We start from the raw sequence: 12,982 nt of genomic DNA, 5'->3' as shown, positions 1-12,982 counted from the left end.
TTTAAAGTGCCCTTGCTTCAGGCAAGCACTAAAAATAATCTCTGTGAAGTTTTGATTCAAGTAGGAGCATGTAGCTGAAGGTTAACCCCAATGTGGCACTGCAAAAAGCCCATGAAAAACTGGTACTTTACTGATTGGTATTAAAGGATCATTAAAATATTTCTAGCTGTATTTTGTGGTCAACAAGGCTGGTTCAATGTAGTCACTGACCATTTGAAGTTAATAAGCAGGCTTTTAACAGCAAGTAGCTGAAAACGAGAACATAAGTGGAAATAAAGTAACAGCATTTTTTTCAGGAACTCATGGATGTTGCTTCTTACTCATAATAAATTTCTATCGTCCCTGTCTGAACGTAGACAGCTCAAGATACAAAACCAAGTAAAACTGTGATGACATGATCTGGTCTTTCACTGAGTAACTAGGTAAGAGTCCTAGAAATGGCCAATCCCCTCACAACTGAAGAAAAGTTTCTCCACCTGGCTAACTTGTGGCTCAGCCACTCAACTCCAGAAGCACAGACAGAAGCCACACAACTTTCTGTGAACTTAGAAGTTCATTATTTGTGGGAATCAAGAAAAGATTTTCCCGAGAGTATTAAAATCAGTTACTCCTACAATTCATTATGATACCACTAAGTAAAATACACCCAAACATGAGCTTTCCTCAGGTATATTTCTTAAAATTAGGACCAAGGAGACAGCATGAGTCAAGTGTGAGAAGTGATAGATCCGGAAGTACGGAATCAGTCCTTTAACTGTGGCAATGGCCTACAATCAAGAAGAGAAAGCCTTAAGCTCTGGGAGGAAAATGGCAATGGTGATGGGTGAGGAAGAAGGACCTACAGATCCGCCGAACAAGATCTCCTTTTGAGGAATCCTAGCCTATATGCTAGACACTTTGTCTACCCAGCTTTGGATTTGTAGTAAGTATAAACAAAGTTGTGACTTCTTATTTCAAATTTGTGTCACACTTTTCCTTTCTCAGTGTTCAGAACCAGAACCTGCTCCCCAGCAAATTGGGTTGTCAGTTCAGACACAGTTCAGACACAGTTCAGACAAGGAGTGTAGGCTACAGACAACTCCCTTCCGAATGCTAGAGATGTACACAGTGATGTACATGAATATAGCCATCTTAAGCAACTTTATGATCTACATTTCATGCCTTTCCCATACTGCAGTTTGCTGCCCACTGAGTTGGGCTGACACAGCTGCTTTTGGACCTATTAGGCAAACACAGAAAGGATTTGTATTTAAAAATCAGCTTCGGTTTTTCTAAAGTCTGAGTCACCTCAGTGATTCAGTCTATACAACAGTCAAACAAAAAGTTGCACTGGCACAACAGAATGATCAGATTGATGAATGCAGCACAGAGGGAGGAATTTCTTAAACTTTGACATTAAATGAAATCTTGTTCAAGGTTAATATTTTTTCTTACTTTACACCAAATATCAGATGTATCACATCAAAGAAAGTGGTGAGTGCCTTAGAATCATATATTCTAAAAGCATTATGGCTTTAATCATACTGTCTGTGTCTTAAATCTATAGAATTGGGCATTGACTCAGAGTCAGCTCAGCTCAAATTCTTGCATCCACGAAACAATGAAGGAAGTTTTCAGCTGAAAGAAGAGAGTCAACCCTTCTATTTGAGATCTGGGCCTAATAGCAGAGCAATTCTGTTCTCCACTGTTCCTAGGTGCTGGTACAGCTGGTAGCCCAGTTCAAGTCAGTTGCTGCTGATCAGCTGAACTTGTACTGCAAGAGCAGAAAAACAGAGGAGAAAAATGTCTTTTCCTCCTCCTGGGGCATTCCTGAATTCTGGTCTGAACCTGCTGAGCTGGGGAACAGCAAGAGGATTTTCACCACTCCTTCGTTTCCATGACCTGCTCAGGAGGCACGACTAAGAGGGTATGTTTTCACTGCACCTAGACCTGCCAGCTTTGTGAACTGCAAGCAGCCAAASGGTTTCACAATTTGGACTATGGAGCACTTAAGGTTGGCTTTTGGTATACAGGGAAATGGAACTCAAAACTAAATTCTTATACAGGTTTAACACTGAAAGTAACATATACCTAGATGTAGACAAGTAGGATTCTTTGTCATGTCTCCAGAGGGGTGTGACTTGAAACAGACACGAGAAACACTGCAGCTGTGTTAGCACAGTGCTTCACCTGAAATACTATCCCAGTCTTCTCAAATTTCTTCTCAGTTCCATACGCATCTTGCACTTTTAAAATAATAAACACTATGTTTTAAGAACAAAAAGAACACATCACGTCATCATCACAAAATATAATTCAGTAGAAAAAACCACAACATTAATCTAGGGTGTTGGGCAGCCAGGATCCATGCTCCAGTTAATATTTTATTATTTATGCAGACTGGGATTACTCCCAAAGAAATTAAAATGCATAATTCCTCAAAAGTATCAAAAATTCCTCACAGATATCTACCTGACTAGATAAAGGGAAACAGGGAAATTCATAAGCCTAGTATGAATGTGAATATGTACCCAGGTGGGTAATCAATTGGGATGTAGAATATTACAATTAAAGGGTCTACATGAGTTCCAAGAAAGCAAGGACCTGGAGCTGGTTCTCTAAAAAGTCCAAGGGAATGCCATACATTCCAAATTACCTTAATTAGATTTTATGGTTAAAAATAATAACAAAATCCATTTCTGTTACTTAAGTAAACTTTGACTACATTTTCCAATAAAAGGTATCAGTTTCAGCATAGCAACATTTCCAACATTTTACACCAGTGCTTCTTCACATTTGTCATGAATTCTACATTTCATTATGTATCAGGAGATTAGAAAGAGTCACTGTAATACTGAAGAAATATAGATAATAATGCTGGAGACAAAGAAGCATATACATTCTAAGAAGATATTTTGAAGTTAGAACAAYAATAAAATCATTTTTTAAAATGACTWYTTTTTTTTGTAAGAAAATCATCTGGAGCTGAGTTCAGAGATTGTTTGGAAAAACAGATTTTAGAACATACCAGTCGATGTGTACCCTACCTACTCACCTTATAGAGTCAGGTTGTCCACTGCATTGAGAATATGTCTTTCTAAAGACTTTCTAAAGCTCATCCTACTTRACATTATAAAGCACCACTTTACTTTGAGAAGCACGCTCCTGATTTACATTACTATTATGAGAATTGGGTTTCTTGCATTGCATCTGAAACATGAAATATAGTTTCTGCATGGCAGTATCAGTGGCATTCAGAGATAAGCAAGCTAGTTCTCAATAAGMTAGTTTGGGTGTTTAAATTACTGTCATTGCATTAAACCAATTAAGTTAGTGCCACAGAGGCTAATATATTCAGCTTTTTGGCACTTCATAATGTAGAAGTACCCTGAGATTTGACAATTTATTTTTTTCCTAGAATAATTGGTGTATTGCCCACTGTCAAGATCAAATTCCAACTCAAGCAAATATACTCTCCACCAACTCCCCTTAAAGTTTTGGTAAATGAAAAACTCTTTTCCACATATTCTTCCAAAAGTTTTGTGTAAAAGTAGTGTGCTGTAAATTGCTGCTGACTTCTGYCTCCTGCCTGATTTCTCTAAACTGCTCCAGTTCATAAAGATAAAGCATTCATTAGATTYTATATAGAGTATGACCTCTTCTAGACTATACTTGCAAATAAATACCAGACAGTGGCATGTAAATGTTATGAATACCTTACTAGTTAAATAGAGTCTAAAAGTATATAAAAAACTCATTATAATCACGATACTTCACGGTATATAAAGCATCAATCATCTGGGTGTATTTCTCTTTACTGAGGGGCTGAACAGAAGAATTTTATTAATATTTTCTGTATTTTTATGATTGTATGGAAATTGATGGTGAGTACAAAAAAAAAAAAAAAAAAAAAAAGAGAAATCCAACAGCTCCCTCAGATCATACAATTACTAGTACTATGTGCTGTTCATTTTAATGGTGCACAGTTTTAGCAATCATGTGATCTGAGAAACTCTTGCTTAATCCTTCAGGAGAAAAGAAAATAACCTCCAGAAGCAAATGTGATACTGATAACAGTTACTATTCACTTCACATTTGGCCATCAGTTCAATCGTGTTACTCCATGTTTATCATCAACAAAATGTAACACCCAGATACTGTTGGAAGCAAAGATCTCTTCTGGCCTTGTAATGCTGTGTACTTCAGCGTGGAAAAGGACTTCCACCGAGCCCAAAAGAGAAAGACTTTGATCACTTATTTCTTTTTCAGACACTAAATAATCTAACCTGGCTGGAGAAGGAAGATTGAGTGAATACAATCTTGGCATCACTTTGACCATATGCAGAGTTCTGTTGGGTAACCCACGGCTTTTGTGCAAAAATCAAAATCACTCTACTAAACAATCTGGAAGGGGTAAGGAATCAGCAGTTAATGTATGGAAAGTTTAAATATAATCTACTACGAAGTCTACTATTTGAACTGAGCTTTTGACTTTTAAAATGTTTGAAGTGGTCTTGTGACTACGTTCACAGAATAACAGGCTTGTTGAGGTTGGAAGGGACCGCTGAAGATCATCTAGTCCAACTCCTTTGCACAAGCATGTTGAAAAAATTATGATAAAATGATAAATGATAGTTATGATTGCTGAAATCAAAATGTGATTACTGCTTATACTAGTCATTGAGATCACTCCCAGTAAAGATCAAATTAGTCAAGCTTACATGAATAATGACATGCAATCTGAAATACGGCTCTTACTGATAACAAGCTCCCTCCCAGCTTTACAGTTATTTTCCATCCTTATAAAACCAGCATGCTGAATAGATATTGTTTGTATAGTTCAGTTACTATAGGGACTACAGCATCTGGTCATCAGTTGTCCTATGTCCTCTACAAGTACAGAAAACATGGTTCCTATTTCAAAGAATGTAAATCCTTGTATATCCTAATATATGGAAGTTTTTCTGTAAACTAAATGAAGAAGAAGTCTCGAGACATCATCTCCATCATCTAAACACCCCAGGGGAAGATTAACAAGTCCCATTTCATTCCTGATTAAAATTTGCTTAATCTGTTCTTAAAAAATTCCAATTATGGAACTCCACAACCTCCTTAGGCAATCTCGGCTACTGCTTTAGTATCTTTACTATTATAAAGTTCTTAATATCTGATCTGTATCTTGCTGCAACTTAATCCTCTCTCTCTCTTTTTTTTTTTTTTTTTTTTTTTTTTTTTGCTGCCTACAAGCAACGTAAACCAGACTATTTATGCCTCTTTGCAGTTGCAAAGGAATGCTACTTTAAATACTTCATGTATATCACCTTTGACTTCTCTTTCTTTTTATTTATCAGTCTTGATTTATTTTCTCAGATGCCACATTTTCCTGACCTCCAAATACTCGTTGTTCTCCTACAGATTCTGTGTATATATATCCTTTGTGAAGTCCAGTGCTCCAAGATGATATAGCATTTCATTTGGGACCTTGAATATACCAAAGAGAATAAAAGGATTGCTTTGTACACTACAAAGCATGCTGCTGTTCATAAATCCTGGCAAGGTATTTACTTTCTTCACAGAAGGATAGCACTGTTGACTCCTATTCCCCTTGTGAACCACCACAGCTCCTATTTATACAAAAGATTTCCCTGGCTTATTGTTCCCTCTTTCCTGTATTTTTGTAATTGAGCACCTTATTTAAATGTAGCGCCTTGTATTTGTCTCTACCGAATAACTTTTTCCTTTATTTTATTTTTTTTCCACAAACAATATAGCCTATTCAAATCATTTTGCATTCTGTTCTTATTCTACAGCAAATTGGAAGTCTCTATCACTTTGGTATTGTCTCATAAATATATTTGTCATGCAAGTCACTAATGAAAATACTGTTTAGTTACACCAAGGATCTACTCTTCTATTTGTTTCGAATTGTCCTTTTGCTCTGACAGTTTACCCATTTATAATTGCTGGTATATGGACTTTCAAGGGCCTGTGCATCTGACCTACAGYAGTTTAATCTAGACCATCGTCATAGCTAATTTATGGGACTTTCAGGAAACTTTATTGAAAGCCTCACCACAGTGAAGGTGTCTGAGATTGCTGCTTTGCTTCTGTCCTCAAGACTTGTTGTCCTTCTTTAGAAAGAATCTGGACTGCTTTGAAAAGATTTTTTTTCTCCTTCAGGAATCTATGCTTGTTGTTCCCCATCTAACTGTTTTCTTTTATGTGATCAACCCCCAAAAAGGGTAGCGGTCACAGGTTTAATTGCCTTGGAGTGGGTGATMCACTAAGAGCAGTCATCATATTGTTATTGTTCACTTCTCTGCCTCTAAATTATGTCTGTTACAATTATGTTTTGCTATAATTTTTTCATTCTTGCAACTAAGCAGATTCTACAGATAAAAATCTCCACTTGAAAGAGCCAGAGAGGCACTAATTGCAAGCAGACTACAGAAATTGCTTACTGTTATTTAAAGGAAAGATTTGCTCAGATCAAATTAGGTAGTCATGGGGCCAGTTTCTCGCTYCAAGGTTGTTTCCATTGGTTGCTTCTCTAATTGAGAACCCATCTCTGCTCACACAAAGGTGCAGAAACACTTGGTGCAACTTTCATACGTGGTAAGTACCAGGTATCCTCATCTCTGCTGGAAGTCCAGCATATGGCCTCGTGGGCCATTTCCCCACAAAACACCTTCCATTTTCCAGGCATGAATGAATTATGACTGAATTATGTTGGAATTAGGTCAGATCTCTTCTGCCCATATGAAGCTGCCATTTTGATACAGTGTAGCTCATACGATCTGATCTAAGATCCTATTGTGACTGGCAGGCAGCTGAAACAACACATCCTTGTTCAACACAAGGCCAGAAAGTCCTCCCTGTGCCCAAACAGGGATTGCAGTTTTTATATATACACATACAGGCATACACATATGTATATTACTCATATATTTATGATATATATGCACAGAGCTATGTAAACATCTCTATATAGCAGTGTACAAATATGTATAAATGTATATATTTATACAAATTTAAATATACTTCTTTATATATATTTATATGGGTATATATTTATAAAAGTTTATGCATAAGAAGCTAAATAGGAGGTACTGAAATTAACAATGTTTAAATAGGAAAAGAAAGAAAAAGAATAAAAAGGAAAGAGAGTCCTGGGCCACCAGGCAACAATACTGCTAAATAATTCCTAATGTGTTTGGGATAGGAGATAAAAAGGGGTGGGAGTGGGAGTTCCCCAGAGAGTGGGAAGGAGCTTAGGGAGATTCAAACATGTCTTTGGGACAAGGGGCAAATCTTGTGGGTCTRACCAAGGGAACCCCCACCCACCTTCAAATCAACCAGGTCACCAGACGGTACTACTGGGACAGTCTCTGGACTTCATGTACAAGGTACAGGCATAGCTGCCTACCAAAACAGAACAGAAAATCAACTCCACAAGACCATGTCTACCTGGATACACTAAGGAATCCACAGAAGGCCTTCCTAAGACAACCGTTTGTGCTGGATAAGTGATAGTTGGGCTGGAGCTTCTGAAACAAAACCCAGTCTTGCAGTGCTGCAGTGGGTTACACTTACCAAAAGGCCCCTCTAACCGAATGGCTTTTCAGAATCTGGTGCAGCAGTGCAAGTCTCCTGTTAGGACAGAAGATGAAATCTTGGAGACAACTTCCAGATCATCTCACTCCCCAAGAGCAGAGTATGCTCCCACAAACTCAAAAGGAGGATGTCTCCCAATGCAACATCCAACTGGCTGAAAATAGATGCTAACTGCTAATTTACCAGACCAACTATTTTCCTCTACAATTTTACTGCAAAGATACAGCACTGTGTTGTTCAGACCTACACAATCTTCCCTATTCCTAGCTGTGAAAAAAATCCAGCTGTGCAGCCTCTGTTACAGTCAAAACTCAGGGCATCTCGATGAACAGGCTTTTTTTCATGATGATCTGACCCAGGGTCTTCAGACAAATTGAATTTAGATTTAGAACATTCTTCTAGGCAGCTCTGCACCAAACCCTCTCCTTTTAAAATATCTGTCCTTTTCCACTGGTAGAATGGGCGATCTTTCTCTAGGTTTCTGGTTCATTTTCCACTGTTCAGTATAACTTGTTCATTTTTTGTCTCCTTTCCAGACCAGACTGCAACCTGATACCACTAATCCCTTCCTTCTTATGGATGTGAGGAGGGCTTCCCTTGAAAAGTTGTGACATGTCTCTCTTTTAAAACTGTCTCTGAATATRAGACTTTCTGCTTTGCCACTGTTTAAAACACGGCCAGAACAGCCTAGGAGATGCATCCAATGACACCTCTGGCWGTATTTAAGCAGCACTTCTAACATGAAATTTCTTAACTTCCAAACTCCTTCAGAAAAGTTACACAGCTTTTGAAAAGTGGTTATGGCTATAGTTAACTGTGAAATATGCCTCCAACTGCATACATTACAGTAATGCCTGAAAACCAGGGAAAACACTGCACATAAATAAATGATTTAGAGGATGATTGATTAATACCCCAAACTAAATGTAAATGTAATCACTATTAAGTGCTTTTTTATCGAATAAGTAAGATCAGATAAAAACATGACTTCAAATTATAGGAAAATAATATCATAATCACAAATGATTTTGCATTTCTTAAGAGAATTTTCTATCTTTGAAGTACATGAGTTCTTGACTAGGACTGATCCCCGTGCAGTAATTTGAGATACAACTCAAGACCGTTTGTCTCTCAACTCCTCCCTCTCCTCTCCCTATTCTAATCTCTTTAATGTATACCCTAGGAAATGCTCTTGCAATCAAGTTTGACTTGAATGCTTGAGTTTGATGGAAAGAGGGATATCTATTTGTAATTTAAAGTAAGCATTTTGTATGCTTTCCTAGATCTAACATCCTGACACATTCTAATTACAATTAGGCTCCCTAGTAATGGGTTTGTAGTCAGAAACCAAACCAAATTTCCTCAGGGTTCTCTATTTCTCATTTTAAGAACTGTGATTCAAATTCATCCAAAATTCAGAAGAGAACATTTCAATGTTCTTTTCTCTATCCTTTCTCTAATAAAAAAATAAACCAGAGCCAATGGCTGTAGGCCATTCCTTCAGTATTGTTGGCAAAATTACAAAGCATCTAAATTAGAACCTCAGCAATTTGATAGCAAATACCATTTCTTTAAAATACTCTAAAAGCTTTTCATTAAAAAAGCCTTAGAGTACCTATACTGTACTATTTAAATATATGGACAAGTTGATGTTAATAGAATTCCCCTATATAACATCAAAAGAAGAGCTGCAAATGATTGTTCAGTCCGAACATCCCATGTAATTAGTTCACTTTGAAATACAGAGACAAAACTKTAAAATCAATGCTGTAACTCAAAACATGATTTTTTTCAATTCATTTTATTGCAAATAAAAATCTCAAAAGAAAATAGCATGCACACATTTATCCATACATATGTACGCACACACATACACACACACACACACACACATATATATATTTGTATATAAAATATGTATATTTATTCAGTCTTTACTGCTTAGACCAGTGCTCAGAAATCCCAGACTCTAGCGACTGGGGGAAAGTCTGGAGAAAGGAGGATTTTGCTTTGGTTGAAGAGGATTGGGTTAGAGGTCATTTAAGCAAACTGGACATTCACAAGCCCACAGGCCCAGATGGGCCACTAGTGCTGGCAAACCTTGCTAGGCCACTCTCAATTGCATGAGAAATGGAGACATGGAGAAAAGGAGATGTGTCTGAGGATACTTTAATAACTAGTAATGCAGAAGTCTACCAAACATATGCTTCTCCTGGGAGTATGAAATTAATCTCCTCAGAAAAATACTATGAATTGAGTCGTCAATACTAAAGAAAAGAACAATAAGAGTTTATAATTTCTAAAGCAAATATTAAATAGAGTATAATGTTTCCAAGTAAAATGAAATGACTGGATTATTTGTGTGTATAGCAGTATTCACACTTGGCAAGGCAGGAGAAATATTTTGATGCAACAGTTGTAAATCTCATAGGCTGCATTTTTGTCATTTATAGGTGTTCCTTCTTACTCACTTAAAATGGCCAAGCACTAGTTTGAAAAGGAGTCAAAGGATTTCCAGAACAAAATTCACTTTAATCCAGACTGTATCAAAATGACATTGAATCTCAGAAAAGGAAAAGTAGAGATTCAATTTTGTTCTGAGAAATCAGTTATACAGAAGTCCAATTATAATGTCCATGAAACTACAGTTACTGCTGTAATTATCTGTGCCTCTATGGATAATATCACTGGATATGAACATTTCGTAGCAAGTAAATGTGCAAGAATGAAAGGTTATGCTGAATATATTACAGCCAGAACCTACCAGCACTATGAGATACTGTTCTCACAAGAGCTAGTCCATGATCTGTTCAATACATCTGGGCATTAAAAAAGAGGGGAGAGAGGAAGGACAAGAAAGTGAGAAGCCTTCCTTCCCTCATCATTCATTGCATAGAAACTTAGGAATMCTTGATTTCCTAACACATTATTAAACTATTTCATGGCAGTGGTCTCCTACCCTTGGGGAGAGGGTATTGGCAGGGTGTTGCATAGCAAGAACCCAAACAAAAGTTTGACTGAAGGGTAAAAAGTCTATTGGTATGYGTATCTGTATACATATCTAAAGATATTCATATAGATACATGTACATAAATATATAAAAAGGTCTATTGAAGTTTCTGATTCTGAGACCAGAACATTCACTACAAATGAGGCAAAACCAAGAGGTAGGAGGAGTAAAGTATTTGTACTGTTCTATAACACTCTAATTAACCTATATGTAATTGTGATGAAGCATACGAGCCTGGAAGGGTAGATGTTTGCCCTGAAATTCTAATGGAGCTGAAGGAAGAGGTTAGATGCTGTTTGCTTTGCTGTGGTAAGGAATGTGTTAATGTCAAACTTCCACAAGTTCTATATAAAGGCAGGAGCTTTCAAAACCCACCCATGTTCTGGTTTCTAGTAGGGAGCTTCCCTTGCTAGTGGTGCTAGTTCAGCCAGAGCCCTGAGAACTTTACACCTCTTAAAAGGATCTTTAGCTTGGTTGTAGAAAATGACAATCCAGGGGAGATAATTCAAGACTGTATAAAGCCCTTCTCAGGCTTAGGATGAAGATTCAGAGTCCTGAATTACTCTTYTGAGCCCAGTTCTTCAGGTAATGTTGCTGTGTCAAAGCACGAAATTTTTCACAAGAAAATCCATTCTGGAAGATTACCAGTCCAATTTGAGCAACACAAAAAATGCTAGGATTTTATATCAATTTTTGTCCCTCACTGCCTTTATACTAACTGCATTTCTCTGGATCTAGTTTTCCTTCAGTATCTGCAAGCTGCACTGCAAACAGGAGCAGATGTTGATCCTCACACCAGACCGTTTAACCAGGCTATATTTCATCAGAGCAGACCAGCACACAGTCATGGCACAGCCTTCCTATAGAGACCTGGTGCAACTGAGCACACATATGGTGAATTGCTGCATTCATTACACAGACTTTCAAGCAGCGTTAATTGCTTCAACTCGCTCCCTGCATGGGCAATCCACCCACCTGCCTTGGGGAAGGGAGTGCCAAGTGCAGCTCAATAATTGCAATCCATCTCTCAAAAGGAGAATAGACTAATAGCTGCAGCAAAGGACTTCTGCAGCAGGAAAGTTGTGCGTTGCTGATAGGAAAACAGAATCCATACATGGTCTCGCAGGCTGCTGCGCTCTCTAGAGGGAACTGAGAGCAAAGAGAACTACGAGAGCAGTCTCAACTTCCCCTCCCCTTCCCAGACCATTAATGAATTCTCAGGTGGCTGGTGCTATAGTGAAAGTATTACAGATGATGACGACGCAGTGCTTCAACAGGACGCAGGTAAAAATGGTTAGAAATATATTGCCAGCATCAGACYACAGCTCTTTCTGCACTCCTCTCCAGCTCAGCGACCAGCTCTTCTTTTCTAGCTTGTCTCCCCCATAGCCTTGTTTGCTTTCAACCTTCAACTTTCAGTCTGTGCCAGCAGTGAAGGATTCGGAGCATAACTAACACTTCACAACCATCAGCTTTGGGGCAATAGTGAATGCACACCCAGGGGGATGAGAGGGGAACACAGGGAGAAGGAATAAAATAATAGCTAGGGCACATCAGATAGTAGAAGCTATGACAGCAGTTAGTGCAGCTCCCGGAGATTTATTTTCTCACCCATTATGATAAAAATAAAGTATACACAGTGAACAAAAATAATATAAAGGGATAATAACATCAGATCACTACTAGCAACTGCATTAAATATGCTTCCCCCAAATAAATATAAGTGTAGGTGTCCTTTTAATAAACTGTATATGAGAAGTGGTATCTCTGTGTCCAGACTTAACTAGTAGTATTTCAAAAGAGAGAGCACAAACTGACAAATCAGAACAGTCTCTTTGCAGAATGAGCTATATAGTATTTAGCACAGATCCCTCTATACTCGGGTAAACATATGGTAAGAAGAGGTTTAATTGCAGTACTTACTTTTGCCTGGTAACGAAAAGTATGTTGACCCATGTCAATTCATGAAGGCTTCCTAAACAAGGATGTGATAATCCAGCATTTGAAACAGTTTCATGTATATTTAAAAAAAAAAAAAAGAAAAAGAAGAAAAGAAAAAAAGAAGGGGAATCCAGAAGGAGAGAGAGAAACAAAAGACCCCAAAGCAGAAAGATAAACAGAGAAAAAGCCTGCAAGCTTTACAGCTCTGATGGCAAATAATCAGCCTGGCAGCGGTACGAGAAATACAACTCTGTGTACTTGTACATGCTCTCCCCAGCAGAGGAGGAGCCAGTTTTGCAACACTCATGTTCCTTGCTTCAGGCAAAACAGTGATTCTCCTCGGTACAAGCAACGTTTGGAGCGTGACAGTTTTAAAGGTGAGAGATATAGTCTGGAGCATAGGAATGCATCAGCAAAAAAGAGATATTTTAAAGCATC

The 12,982-nt window shown here is 37.8% G+C and overlaps 1 protein-coding gene across 1 annotated transcript in view; it reads right to left on the bottom strand.

Annotated features, from left to right (window-relative positions):
- The window catches only part of PRLR (prolactin receptor), a 67,005-nt gene extending 54,445 nt beyond the window's left edge, over positions 1-12,560 (bottom strand). The window contains exon 1 of the mRNA XM_026038702.1: positions 12,527-12,560. The gene's annotated coding sequence lies outside the window, so the exon portion shown is untranslated. The remainder of the gene's footprint in view (positions 1-12,526) is intronic.
- Between the last annotated feature and the right edge of the window lie 422 nt (positions 12,561-12,982).

The sequence above is a fragment of the Nothoprocta perdicaria genome, unplaced genomic scaffold (genome assembly GCF_003342845.1).
Source record: "Nothoprocta perdicaria isolate Ctin4 unplaced genomic scaffold, notPer1 scaffold_1, whole genome shotgun sequence".
NCBI lineage: Eukaryota > Metazoa > Chordata > Aves > Tinamiformes > Tinamidae > Nothoprocta > Nothoprocta perdicaria.
Note: the sequence above shows the minus strand (reverse complement) of the source record. Positions and strands in the feature narration are given on the sequence as shown.